A 15376-nucleotide genomic window follows, 5' to 3' on the forward strand; every position below is an offset into this window, starting at 1 on the left:
ATTCTCACAAAAACTAGAAGAACACGCTTTCACCAAGCAATGTTTCTTAGCACACGTCCTAGCGGTTCTTTCTTTGCACTCATCAATGGAAATTCTCATGGCTTTGAGAGACTCATTGATATCATGCTTAGGCGGAATAGATCGAAGTTTCAAAGAATCAACGTCAAGAGAAATTCTATCAACGTTCCTAGCGAATTCATCAACCTTGAGCAATTTTTCTTCAAGCAAAGCATTGAAATTCTTTTGTGAATTCATAAACTCCTTAACACTAGTCTCAAATTCAGAGGGCATCTTATTAAAATTTCCATAAGAGTTGTTGTAGGAATTGCCATAATTATTAGAGGAGTTACTAGGATACGGCCTAGGATTAAAGTTTCCTCTATACGCGTTGTTACCAAAATTATTCCGACCAACAAAATTCACATCCATAGATTCATTATTATTCTCAATCAAAGTGGACAAAGGCATATCATTAGGATCAGAAGAAACACTTTTAGTAGAAAATAATTTCATAAGTTCATCCATCTTTCCACTCAAAACATTAATTTCCTCTACCGCATGAACTTTTTATTAGTAGATCTTTCGGTGTGCCATTGAGAATAATTAACCATAATATTATGTAGGAGTTTAGTAGCTTCTCCTAAAGTGATTTCCATAAAAGTGCCTCCCACGGCCGAATCTAAAAGATTTGTAGAAGCAAAATTCAATCCGACATAAATTTTTTGTATAATCATCCAAAGATTCAAACCATGTGTAGGGCAATTACGTATCATTAATTTCATCCTCTCCCAAGCTTGTGCAACATGTTCATGATCAAGTTGCTTAAAATTCATAATATCGTTTCTAAGAGAGATGATCTTAGCGGGAGGAAAATACTTAGAGATAAAATCATCTTTGCACTTATTCCAAGAATCAATACTATTTTTAGGCAAAAACGAAAACCAAGCTTTAGCACGATCTCTAAGAGAAAAAGGAAATAGCTTCAATTTAACAATATCATTGTCCCCATATTTCTTCTTTTGCATATCACACAAATCAACGAAGCTATTTAGATGGGTAGCGGCATCTTCACTAGGAAGGCCGGCGAATTGATCTTTCATGAAAAGATTCAACAAGGCAGCATTAATTTCGCAAGATTCAGCATCGGTAAGAGGAGCAATCGGAGTGCTAAGAAAATCATTGTTGTTGGTATTGGCAAAGTCACACAATTTAGTATTATCTTGAGCCATCGTGACAAGCAAGCAATCAACACACGAGCAAAACAAGAAGCAAGCGAAAAAGAGGCGAACGGAAAAGAGAGGGCGAATAAAATGGCAAGGGTGATGTGGGGAGAGGAAAACGAGAGGCAAATGGCAAATAATGTAATGCGAGGGATAAGGGTTTGTGATGGGTACTTGGTATGTCTTGACTTGTGCGTAGACTCCCCGGCAACGGCGCCAGAAATCCTTCTTGCTACCTCTTGAGCACTGCGTTGGTTTTCCCTTGAAGAGGAAAGGGTGATGCAGTAAAGTAGCGTAAGTATTTCCCTCAGTTTTTGAGAACCAAGGTATCAATCCAGTAGGATACCATGCTCGAGTCCCACGCACCTACACAAACAAATAAGAACCTCGCAACCAACGCGATAAAGCGGTTGTCAATCCCTTCACGGTCACTTACGAGAGTGAGATCTGATAGATATGATAAGATAATATTTTTAGTATTTTTATGATAAAGAGTAAATAAAGATGCAAAGTAAAATAAACGGCAATAGAAATAGCTAAGTATTGGAAGATTAATATGATGGAAAATAGACCCCGGGGCCATAGGTTTCACTAGTGGCTTCTCTCAAGAGCATAAGTATTACAGTGGGTGAACAAATTACTGTCGAGCAATTGATAGAATTGAGCATAGTTATGAGAATATCTAGGTATGATCATGTATATAGGTATCACGTCCGCGACAAGTAGACCGAAACGATTTTGCATCTACTACTATTACTCCACACATCGACCGCTATCCAGCATGCATCTAGAGTATTAAGTTCATAAGAACAGAGTAATGCTTTAAGTAAGATGACATGATGTAGAGGGATAAACTCATGCAATATGATATAAACCCCATATTGTTATCCTCGATGTCAACAATACAATACGTGCCTTGCTGCCCCTGCTATCACTGGGAAAGGACACCGCAAGATTGAACCCAAAGCTAAGCACTTCTCCCATTGCAAGAAAGATCAATCTAGTAGGCCAAACCAAACTGATAATTCGAAGAGACTTGCAAAGATAACCAATCATACATAAAAGAATTCAGAGGAGATTCTAATATTGTTCATAGATAAACTTGATCATAAACCCACAATTCATCGATCTCGACAAACACACTGCAAAAGAAGATTACATCGAATAGATCTCCACGAGAATCGTGAAGAACTTTGTATTGAGATCCGAAGAGAGAGAAGAAGCCATCTAGCTAATAACTATGGACCCGAAGGTCTGAGGTAAACTATTCACACATCATCGGAGAGGCTATGGTGTTGATGTAGAAGCCCTCCGTGATCAATGCCCCCTCCGGCGGAGCGCCGGAAAAGGCCCCAAGATGGGATCTCACAGGTACAGAAGGTTGCGGCGGTGGAATTAGGTTTTCATGGATGCCTCTGATGGTTTGGGGTACGTAGGTATATATAGGAGGAAGAAGTACGTCGGTGGAGCAATGTGGGCCCCACGAGGGTGGAGGGCGCGCCCCCCTGCCTCGTGCTCTCCTCGTTGATTTCTTGACGTGGACTCCAAGTACTCTAGATCTCGTTTGTTCCGAAAATCACGTTCCCGAAGGTTTCATTCCGTTTGGACTCCGTTTGATATTCTTTTTCTGGGAAACTCTGAAATAGGCAAAAAAACAACAATTTGGGCTAGGCCTCCGATTAATAGGTTAGTCCCAAAAGTAATATAAAAGTGTATAATAAAGCCCATTAAAGATGCAAAACAGAATATAATATAGCATGGAACAATCAAAAATTATAGATACGTTGGAGACGTATCAGCTTGCTGGAGGGTGATGGGTTGGACGAGGTTTACCATGTAATCAAGTTAGTTTTGTTAGTGTTTGATCCCTAGTATCCATTATGTTCTAAGATTGATGTTGCTATGACTTTGCTATGCTTAAAGCTTGTCACTAGGGCCCGAGTGCCATGATTTCAGATCTGAACCTATTATGTTTTCATGAATATATGTGAGTTCTTGATCCTATCTTGCAAGTCAATAGTCACCTACTATGTGTTATGATCCAGTAAACCCGAAGTGATAATAATCGGGACCACTCCCGGTGATGACCGTAGTTTGAGGAGTTCATGTATTCACTAAGTGTTAATGCTTTGGTTCGGTACGCTAGTAAAAGGAGGCCTTAATATCCCTTAGTTTCCCATAGGACCCCGCTGCCACGGGAGGGTAGGACAAAAGATGTCATGCAAGTTCTTTTCCATAAGCATGTATGACCATATTCTGAATACATGCCTACATTACATTGATGAACTAGAGCTAGTTCTGTGTCACCCTATGTTATAACTGTTGCATGAGAAATCACATCCGACATAATTATCCATCACTGATCCAATGCCTACGAGCTTTTCACATATTGATCTTTGCTTACTTACTTTACCGTTGCCACTGTTACAATTACTACAAAACTGCTACTATTACTTTTGCCATCGCTACCGTTACTTCCAAACTACTGTGCTACGAAATACTTTGCTGTAGATATTAAGTTTTCCAGGTGTGGTTGAATTGACAACTCAACTGCTAATACTTGGGAATATTCTTTGGCTCCCCTTGTGTCGAATCAATAAATATGGGTTGAATACTCTACCCTCGAAAACTGTTGTGATCCCCTATACTTGTGGGTTATCAAGACTACTTTCTGGTGCCGTTGCCGGGGAGCATAGCTCTATTCTTTGAGTCACTTGGGATTTATATCTGCTGATCACTATGAGGAACTTGAAAGACGAAAAAACCAAGATTTATCCCTCAACTATGAGGGGAGGTAAAAACCTGCCATCTAGCTCTGCACTTGATTCACCTTCTGTTATGAGTAAACATGCGACACCTACTCTTGCTATTGATTCTGATATGTCGCATGTTATTGATGATGCCACTTCTGCTGTGCATGATACTTATGATGAAACTACTTCTATGCTTGATAATACTGTGCCATTAGGTGAATTTCTTGATGAACAACTTGCTAGGGTTAGAGAGAATGATATTATTGAAACTGATGATATTGATGAAAGTCATGATGAAGATTCTCCCCCTAGATATCAATTGCCTGATGTGCCTGAGGGTTATGTTATGGATGAAGAAACTGCTAGAGACTTTTTTGCTTGCAAAGATAGATATGATCTTAAGAAATTGTTAGCTAAGCTGAAGGAAAAGACTTTGAATGCTAGAATGAAATATGACCCTGCTTTTGCTACTTCACCTATCTGTATTTCTGATAAGGATTGTGATTTCTCTGTCAATCCTGAGTTAATCACTTTGGTTGAATCTGATCCTTTTTTTGGCTATGGATCTGAAACTGTTGTGGCACATCTTACTAAATTGAATGATATAGCCACCCTGTTCACTAATGAGGAAAAAATTTGTTACTACTATATCCTTAAGCTATTTCCATTCTCATTAAAGGGTGATGCTAAAACATGGTTTAAATCTCTTGATCCTGGTTGTCTGTGTAGTCCCCAGGATATGATTTATTACTTCTCTGCTAAATATTTCCCCGCTCATAAGAAACAAGCTGCCTTAAGGGAAATATATAATTTTGTGCAAATTGAAGAAGAGAGTCTCCCACAAGCTTGGGGGAGGCTTCTCCAATTACTTAATGCTTTGCCTGATCATCCTCTCAAGAAAATTGAAATACTTGATATCTTTTATAATGGACTAACCGATGCTTCTAGAGACCACCTGGATAGTTGTGCTGGTTGTGTTTTCAGGGAAAGAACTGTTGATCAAGCTGAATTGCTATTGAATAATATGTTGAGTAATGATAATAATTGGACACTTCCTGAACCAACTCCTAAACCAACTCCGAAGAAAAGGGGTATTCTATTTCCCAGTCCTGAAGATATGCAAGAGGCAAAGAAATCTATGAAAGAAAAGTGTATTAAAGCTGAAGATGTTAAGAATTTACCACCTATTGAAGAAATACATGGTCTTGATAACCCGACACATGTAGTAAAGGTAAATTCTCTCTATAGATTTCATGAAGGTGATATTCCTCGTTATAAGTCTGCTAGCTAATGCTTAGATGAGTTTGATAATTTTATTGTTAAACAAGAAAACTTCAACGCTTATGTTGGTAGACAATTGAAACATAATGCTTATATGATTGAACACTTGAGTGATTATATGTCTAGAGTTAAAGCTGAACTTAAACTTATTAGTAAACATGCTTCTATGGTTACCACTCAAGTAGAACAAGTGCTTAAAGCTTAGAATGATTTTCTCAATAAATTAAATAATAAGAAAAATGATAATGTTGTTAGAGTTGTGACTAGAGGGGGTAAAATGACTCAGGAATCTTTGTATCCTGAGGGCCACCCTAAGAGAATTGAGCAAGATTCTCAAAGAACTAATGTTGATGCACCTAGTCCTTCTAAAAAGAAGAAAAAAAATGATAGGACTTTGCATGCTTCTAGTGAACCTGTTGGTGACACACCTTAGAATCCCAATGATATTTCTATTTTTGATGCTGAAACACAATCTGTTAATGAACATGAACCTAGTGATAATACTAATGATGATGTTCATGTTGATGCTCAACCTAGGAATAACAATGGTGTAGAGATTGAACCTGCTGTTGATCTTGATAACCCACAATCAAAGAATCAACGTTATGATAAGAGAGACTTCATTGCTAGGAAGCACGGTAAAGAAAGAGAACCATGGGTTCAGAAACCCATGCCTTTTCCTCCTAAACCATCCAAGAAAAAGGATGATGAGGATTTTGTGCGCTTTGCTAAAATGATTAGACCGATCTTTTTGCGTATGCGTTTGACTGATATGCTTAGAATGAATCCTTATGCTAAGTATATGAAAGATATTGTTACAAATAAAAGAAAGATACCGGAAGCTGAAATTTCCACCATGCTTGCTAATTATGCTTTTAAAGGTGGAATACCAAAGAAACTTGGAGATCCAGGAGTACCAAATATACCGTGCTCCATTAAAAGAAACTATGTTAAAACTGCTTTATGTGATCTTGGAGCTGGTGTTAGTGTTATGCCTCTCTCTTTATATTGTAGACTTGATTTGAATAAGTTGACACCTACTGAAATATATTTGCAAATGGCCACTAAATCAACTGCTATAGCTGTCGGTATTTGTGAGGATGTGCCTGTTGTGGTTGCAAACGTTACTATTTTAATGGACTTTGTTATTCTTGATATTCCCGAGGACGATAGTATGTCGATTATCCTTGGTAGACCCTTTTTGAATACTGCAGGGGCTGCTATTGATTGCAACAAAGGCAATGCCACTTTTCATGTTCATGGTAATGAGCATACGGTACACTTCCCGAGGAAACAACCTCAAGTCCACAGTATCAATTCTATTGAAAAAATTCCAACGATTACTATTGGAGGTTTTGAATTTCCTCTTCCTAGTGTGAATATGATATTCTTATTGTTGGGGATGTGCATATCCCTGTTGATGTAACCTAGTGCTATTCGAAAATTCTCCAGTGTCATGCGATTCGGAATGAGTTTGTTAACAAGACTTCATCAACCTTGTTAGTGGATTCCTTTTGATGAGCATGAGATGGATGAAGTTAGAAAGCACAACTCTCTGTACCCTCCTTTTACTTTCTGTTATTTAGATTAAATAAAGCAAAAATAGTATTTTCTGTCTGTTTTCTGAATTATCCTTGCAATAAAAAATACCTCGAAAATAAAAGTTCTCCAAATGTCCTGAAAATGAAATATGATTTTTTGTGGAATATTTAAGAATATCTGGCACTGAGGACACACCAGGGGGACCCACCATTTGGCCACGAGGGTCCAGGGCACGCCCCCTGCCTTGTGGGCCCCATGTGGCCCCCTCCACTTATTCCAGCACCCACACACTTCTTCTTCCTCTAGAAAAAAGCCTCCCCGAGCTCAAACCCGCGTTCTAGCTCATCTTGCTGTGATTTTCGATCTCCTTGCTCAAAGCTCCACTCACAAAACTGCTTTGGGCGATTGTTCTTCGGTATGTGACTCCTCCAATGGTCCAATTAGTTTTTGTTCTAGTGCTTTATTTATTGCAAATTTTTGCTGCTTAGGTGACCCTGTTCTTGAGCTTGCATGTCAAATTTATATGGTCCCAAGTAGTTCTAATGCATGATATAGCCTCTAGGCACTTGTGGGAGTAGTTGTTATCAATCTTGTTGAGTTTGGTTCACTTTTATTTTGAGTCACTAAAAATTTCAGAAATTTTTCAGAGGGAGAAAATGTTGAAGAGATTGTTGAGAGGCTCTTCGAGCTAAGTGAAGAGAATAAGAAGCCCAAATATAATCTTCCTCGCACTGCGGAGGCCTCACCGACTTCCTCCAGAATTGACGCTGTTTTCAGCAGAATTGCCATGGTTTTATTTTTGTGCAGAAATAAAAGTTCTCGGAATTACCGGAAACTTCACGGAGAATATTTTTGGAACATATAAAAAGTACTGGCGAAAGAATCAACACCAGGGGGCCCACACCTGTCCACGAGGGTGGGGGGCACGCCCACCCCCCTGGGGCGCGCCCCCTGCCTCATGGGCCCCCTGAGGCTCCACCGACCTCAACTCCAACTCTATATATTCACGTTCGCGGAGAAAAAAAATCAGAGAGAAGGATTCATCGCGTTTTACGATACGGAGCCGCCGCCAAGCCCTAGTCTCTCTCGGGAGGGCTGATCTGGAGTCCGTTCGGGGCTCCTGAGAGGGGAATCCATCGCCGTCATCATCATCAACCTTCCTCCATCACCAATTTCATGATGCTCACTGCCGTGCGTGAGTAATTCCATCGTAGGCTTGCTGGACGGTGATGGGTTGGATGAGATTTACCATGTAATCGAGTTAGTTCTGTTAGGGTTTGATCCCTAGTATCCATTATGTTCTAAGATTGATGTTGCTATGACTTTGCTATGCTTAATGCTTGTCACTAGGGCCCGAGTGCCATGATTTCAGATCTGAACCTATTATGTTTTCATGAATATATGTGAGTTCTTGATCCTATCTTGCAAGTCAATAGTCACCTACTATGTGTTATGATCCGGTAACCCCGAAGTGACAATAATCGGGACCACTCCCGATGATGACCGTAGTTTGAGGAGTTCATGTATTCACTAAGTGTTAGTGTTTTGGTCCAGTACTCTATTAAAAGGAGGCCTTAATATCCCTTAGTTTCCAATAGGACCCTGCTGCCACGGGAGGGTAGGACAAAAGATGTCATGCAAGTTCTTTTCCATAAGCACGTATGACTATATTCCAAATACATGCCTACATTACATTGATGAACTGGAGCTAGTTCTGTGTCACCCTATGTTATAACTGTTGCATAAGGAATCGCTCCAACATAATTATTCGTCACTGATCCAATGCCTACGAGCTTTTCACATATTGATCTTTGCTTAGTTACTTTACCGTTTCCAGTATTACAATTACTACAAAACTGCTACTGTTACTTTTGCCATCGCTACCGTTACTTCCATACTACTTTGGTACTAGATACTTTGCTGCAGATATTAAGTTTTCCAGGTGTAGTTGAATTGACAACTCAACTGCTAATACTTGATAATATTCTTTGGCTCCCCTCGTGTCGAATCAATAATTTTGGGTTGAATACTCTACCCTCAAAAAATGTTGCGATCCCCTATACTTGTGGGTTATCAGTTTTCATTTTATGAACGGGATCACATCATTATGGAATGATGTGATGGATAAGACCCATCCGTTAGCTTAGCATAATGATCGTTTAGTTTTATTGCTATTGCTTTCATCATGACTTATACATGTTCCTTTGACTATGAGATTATGCAACTCCCGAATACCGGAGCAACACCTTGTGTGCTATCAAACATCACAACGTAACTGAGTGATTATAGGGATGCTCTACAGATGTGTCCGAAGGTGTTTTTTTGGGTTGGCGTAGATCGAGATTAGGATTTGTCACTCCGTGTATCGGAGAAGTATCTCTGGGCCCTCTCGGTAATGCACAACACTATAAGCCTTGTAGGCAATGTGACTAATGAGTTAGTCACGGGATGATGCATTACAGAACGAGTAAAGAGACTTGCCGGTAACGAGATGAATTAGGTATGATGATACCGACGATCGAATCTCGGGCAAGTAACATACCAATGACAAAGGGAACAACGTATGTTGTTATGCGGTTTGACCGATAAAGATCTTCGTAGAATATCTAGGAGCCAATATGAACATCCATGTTCCGCTATTGGTTACTGACCGGAGATGTGTCTCGGTCATGTCTACATAGTTCTCGAACCCGTAGGGTCCGCACGCTTAACGTTCGATGACGATTTATATTATGAGTTATGTGATTTGATGACTGAAGTTTGTTCGGAGTCCCGGATGATATTATGGACATGGCGAGGAGTCTTGAAATGGTCGAGAGGTAAAGATTCATATATAGGACGATGGTATTTGGACACCGAAAGTGTTCCGGGTGATACCGGGTCACCGGAAGGGGTTCCGGGCAACCCCCGGCAAAGATATGGGCTTAATGGGCCAAGTAAGGGAACACACCAACCCACAAGGGGCTGGTGCGCCCCCTATAGGGCCAGCCACATGGGGAGAAAGGGAAAGGAGAGGAGGAAAAGGAAAGTATGAAGTAGGACTCCTACTTCCTTCCCCTCCCCCCTCCTTCCTTTCCCCCTTGTCCAAATATGGTAGGGGGGCCGAATTGGACTAGGGGCCCAAGTAGGATTCCTCCTACTTGGGCACACCCTAGGCTGCCTCCCTCCCTGTCCCTCCTTTATATACATGGGGAGGGCACCCCTAGAACATACATCAATTGTTCCTAGACGTGTGCGGCGCCCCCCTCCATAGTTAACACCTCGGTCATATCGTCGTAGTGCTTAGGCAAAGCCCTACGCCGGTAACTTCATCATCACCGTCGTCACGCCGTCGTGCTGATGGAATTCTCCCTCGTCCTCGACTAGATCAAGAGCTCGAGGGATGTCATCGTGCTGAACGTGTGCTGAACACGGAGGTGCCGTATGTCCGGTACTTGGATCCGTTGGATCGTGAAGACGTTCGACTACATCAACCGTGTTACTAAACGCTTCCGCTTTCGGTCTACGAAGGTACATAGACACACTCTCCCCGCTCGTTGCTATGCTCCTCCTAGATAGATATTGCGTTATCATAGGAATTATTTTGAAATACTACGTTCCCCAACATTACATCGACGACATCGTGGTCAAATCACGCAAGGCGACAACCCTGATCGAGGACCTGGAGGAAACATTCTTCAACCTGTGTAGGGTAAACCTCAGGCTTAACCCCGAGAAGTGTGTTTTCGGGGTCCCGTTTGGCAAGCTGCTCGGTTTCCTCGTCTCGCACGGAGGGATAGAAGCGAACCCAGAGAAGGTCAAGGCTATCAAAAAGATGCGCCCGCTTGAGACCCTCAAGGAAATGCAGAAAATGGCAGGATGTGTGACCTCCTTGGGGCGCTTCATATCCAAGCTGGGCGAGCGCGCACTGCCATTCTTCAAGTTGATGAAGAGGAAGGGTCCCTTCGAATGGACCCCCAAGGCGGAGGTACCCTTCGAGGACCTTAAGAGGTAACTCACGAGCCCACCCATCATTGTGGCGCCCCGCTATCGCGAGACCTGGTGCTTTACTAGTGGCCACCCCGCAATCGGCTAGTGCTACACTCGTAGCAATTCGAGAGGAATGCGGCAGCACTCGACGAAAGCCCCACGGCCCCTGGGGGGCCATGAAGCCATCCGAGTCCTCGTCGCCTCAAGACGGTGCTCCTGAGGGCTCCACCCCCCTGACATTCGACGAGATCCCCAAGCCTCGCGCACCTTGCGCGGAACGAGACTCCGCTGACGTTCTGCGCCTCGTTGAACACCCGGTGTACTTCGTCAGCATGGTGCTCTGGGATGCGCGCGCATTACCCTATGAAGCAAAAGCTCCTCCTTGCGCTCCTGGTGGCCTCGAGGAAGCTGCGCCACTATTTCCAGGGCCATCCCATAAAGTTTGTATCCGCATACCCCTGGAGAGGAATTGCACAGCCCTAACGCCACCGGCAGGGTCTCCGAATGGAACATGGAGATGTAGGCCTTCTAGCTGGAGTTCAGCACGACCAGGGTAATCAAGGGAGCGGTGCTCACCAACTTCGTGGCAGAGCAGACAGACGCGTGTGACCAAGAGCTGCGTGAGGATCGATCTTTGGTGCCGGGCCACGAGGCGCCCGATGGCTGGGTCATGCACTTCGATGGAGCTTTCACGCCACGAGGTGCGGGAGCCGGGGTCATGCTCGTCTCCCCGACCAATGATAAGCTATACTATGTCGTCCAGCTATGCTTTCAACGCGGCGAGAAGGTCTCCAACAACATCGTGGAGTATAAGGGCTTGATCGATGGGCTCAAAGGCGCGGCTGCCCTAGGGGTCAAGCGCCTCACCATCAAGGGCAACTTCCTGCTCCTTGTCAACTTCTCCAACAAGGAGTACAAGCCAAAGGACGAGCACATGGTGGCATACCTGGAGGAGGTATGTAAAACCGAGAAACAATTCTTCGGTTTGGATTTCCAGCACGTCCCGAGGGGCGTGAACAAGGAAGCAGACGACATCGCCAAGCAGGCATCACGCCATGAGCCCCAAAGCCCTTGCGTCTTTGAGGAAAGGCTCTTCATGCCATCAGCCGCACCTCCGACGACGAGGACGATGATGCCTCGGGAGGAGCTGCCCCTCGCGCCACCAGCGAGCGCCGCGGCCTGCAGCCCGACCACGGGGACCCGCTTGCTCCTGGCAGTGAAGCCTCAGGAGGGCAACTGGGCCCAGGAGTTCGATGATACGTCTCCATCGTATCTACTTTTCGAAACTCTTTTGCCCTTATTTTGGACTCTAATCTATTATATAATTAAAACAGAAGACAAATAAGACACCATGTTCATCCACATATATTGAATTATATCAACCATTAGATTTAGAGATTAAAGGCTAAGATTTATATATGTAAACATTATATACAAATATTGTATATATGTCTTTTTTGGAACATAGGAAGTTGTCACCTACATGTCTTTTTATATAACTAGATGATACCATGTGCATTGCTACATGAACTCTTGGTCCCATGCGCATGAGAATACATAAGTTGACTAAATTTGTTCGCATGGTAAGTCTCTTATATATAGGAGAAAAAACTGCAATGTACATAGTACTTGGAGTATAGTTGTAAAGATAGCAAAGTGTATCATTATTTTTACTAAATACAGTGATATGACATAAGTGATCTCATAGGAATAAATAAGTCTAATGTATATAAGGAAATTAAGAAAGATATGGAATGGAGACGCCAGGAAAGGTTATGTATATATTGCCATTTTGAGATACTTCTTGTGTATTATGTTAGACTCTTGTTGTAAATCAATCTTATGCATGTCAGTGCATAAGTTCTACAAAGTACAGCCAAGTAGTTCATATCAGCAATTGTAAAAATAGGTGTTACATTAAATAGTTGTATCTTCTCATAACCATAATATGAGATAACAAACAATTGGAAACAATGCTCTGGAAACATCGCAGGTAGTAGGGCCTCGTATTTGTTAATGAAACAAAATCTACAGTAAAAAAATAAAATAAAATAAGGTTCTTGGAAGAAGCAATGATGAAGATGATTGCAACATCTGAGTCACCTGGTACTTGAGCAGGAAAAGGACTATACCTATGTGTAGCTCAAGGTTTGTTAAAAAATGTATAGTTGAAGGTAAAAAGCTGAGGGAAGTGTTCGCATTTCATGCGAATTTTTGTATTCTGTATGAAGCATTAAGACAATTAGCAAGGCCACCACCCAAAAATAAAATCGGCACTGGAAATAGCACCTTAACCTATCAAATACTCCCAATAAAAAATAAAAAAATTGCAGGTGGTTTGGATCCACGCCCTCAACCTCAAAGCTTGTTTTGACCTTGGAGCCATTCAGTGAGCCAGGTCGGTACTAAAGGAGTAGAGATGCCAAGTTAGTTGAAAAAGCAAGTTCCTGCTCTAGAAACAATGACATAAATTTTACCTGTTGAAGAAAAATTATCTCTAGAAACTATAAATTTCCATGGAAATGAAATAGCAATATTTCCTGGCGTGGAAGCATGGAAGATAGGACAACAAATGTGAAAACTTAAGCAAAATCATTTGAGTATGTAAGAATAAAATAAAGAAACAGAAAGTTAACCTTGGTACGGTGAGATGATTCATTGTATGGGCCACCGAGATGGATCCAAAATCAAGAATTTCTTACTTGAAAATTTATGAAATCAGGTATAACCTCAGCACCTCCGTATAACATGCAAGGTGAGGAGCATGGAGCAGTGACACGAGTTGTGAAACTTTGAGGCAGATTTTATACCTATAACATGCAAGGTCGAGTTAGCTATGTAGATCAAATTAGGCTAATTAATTTCGCAAGGCAAGCTAAGGCTGATTCTGAGAACGAAGAGCACCTATTATTCCTCTCAAGTGCAAGTCATGCCCACTGGCTCATGAGACTCCACGCTGGAGCAAAGGGAGGAGGTCCTATCCTTGGTGGAGCTGCTACGACCCTGGGTGCGCATGGAGTGCATCCTCGGACGGGCGAATCCGATGTCCACGGCCGGGCGAAGCTGATGTGGGGCACCGGAAGTCACTGCTGTGGTGCCGTCAACCCGCTGCGGTCTATTGTGGTGTGATCCAGGGTGGCGTCGTGGTCAGGCGAAGCCGATGCGGTGCAACGGGGAGGCTCTACGGGTGCCGTCGACGCGTTGCAGGCACGCAGCGGCGCCGTCCAGGCGTGGCGTGGTAGCACGGCATCGATCTCCAACTTGTGGTGACGTCGTCCACACCGGCTGGCGAGAAGACCATCTTGATGAACCATGGCGACGCCATGGCTTGTGCATGCTGGCATAGCAAGGAATGTGGGTGGACTGTGACAGGGAAGGGATTCATCCTGTGGAGTTTATAGGAATGGCAAAAGATATACATGAGCATTGGAACATGAAGGGGAGAAGATAGTGCAAATTAGTCTCATAGGCTTCCATCAGTTTTGGCGAGCACTTAGTAATGGGATGCATGTGGGCTAGAGTAACGTTCTGCATGTGCTTGCTAGTTATTATAGCCTGGTCTGGTCATAAGCCTTGTGTGCGTTCATTTTTCTAGTTGATTTGGTGAAATATTTGCATTTATTATTGGGCTGCATGTGCCATCTTTTCTAATATTAAGAGCTGATGATGTGGCAGGGTTGCTTAGGTGGATAGCTTGCATGTTGAGTTAGAAAATATAGTGGGGTTGAGTCTCTTAGGTATATAGGATTCAAGTACATTTATTATGATGAAAAGGTGCAACGCACAAACATGTATAGGGCCAACAGGTCTTACATCAGAGTCATAATCCTTTCCTGTAAAAAAATTGGACAACGCTAACGCCCACACGTGTGGTGTGAGTCAAATCCGCCCACACGTCTTATAACACACAGACTGCGCCACGTCACCGCATGCATGCATGTGGGAATCTTTTTGGATTTTCAGTTTTTTAAAATGTTTTATCTCTTAAATGAAAAATCCAATTGAAGATCCGTTTTCACCATTAAATCCCTCGTGACGAGATCTTCAAAACTAGATCTCATATCAATATATTTCGACGAATTTTTTTGGGGTTAAAAGTTTCCATGTCTACTGAACATGAATTGCCATGATGTTTACACTAAAGTTGCCATGATATGTTTCAGTTATTTTCTTCTATATTTAAAAGTATATTTTGACATATTATAAAACGGGGTATTAAGAAACTAGACTTGCCATGAACCATAAACAAAAATTGCCATGATACATGCATTTAAAATTTCCATGGTTCATACAAAAAATAATTTCCATGGTCAAAGTACTGGAATTGCCATCATAAAAAAACTAAAATTGCCATGCTCTACAAACTAAAATTGCCACATGGCAACTTTAGTTTAAGCACTATGGCAACTAGAGTGTAAACATCATGGCAACTTTTGGGCAAATTTTTTTTTTCATCGAAACATATCAACATGGGGTCTAGTTTTGAAGATCTCGTCGAGACGGATTTAATGGTAAAAGCGAATTTTTAATTTGATTTTTTAATTAGGAGATAAAATATTTTTAAGCCAAAAACCAAAAAGATTCCTGCTGATGTCATCTATTCATACGTGG

This window comes from Aegilops tauschii, chromosome 4 (genome assembly GCF_002575655.3).
Source record: "Aegilops tauschii subsp. strangulata cultivar AL8/78 chromosome 4, Aet v6.0, whole genome shotgun sequence".
In the NCBI taxonomy this organism is placed as follows: domain Eukaryota; kingdom Viridiplantae; phylum Streptophyta; class Magnoliopsida; order Poales; family Poaceae; genus Aegilops; species Aegilops tauschii.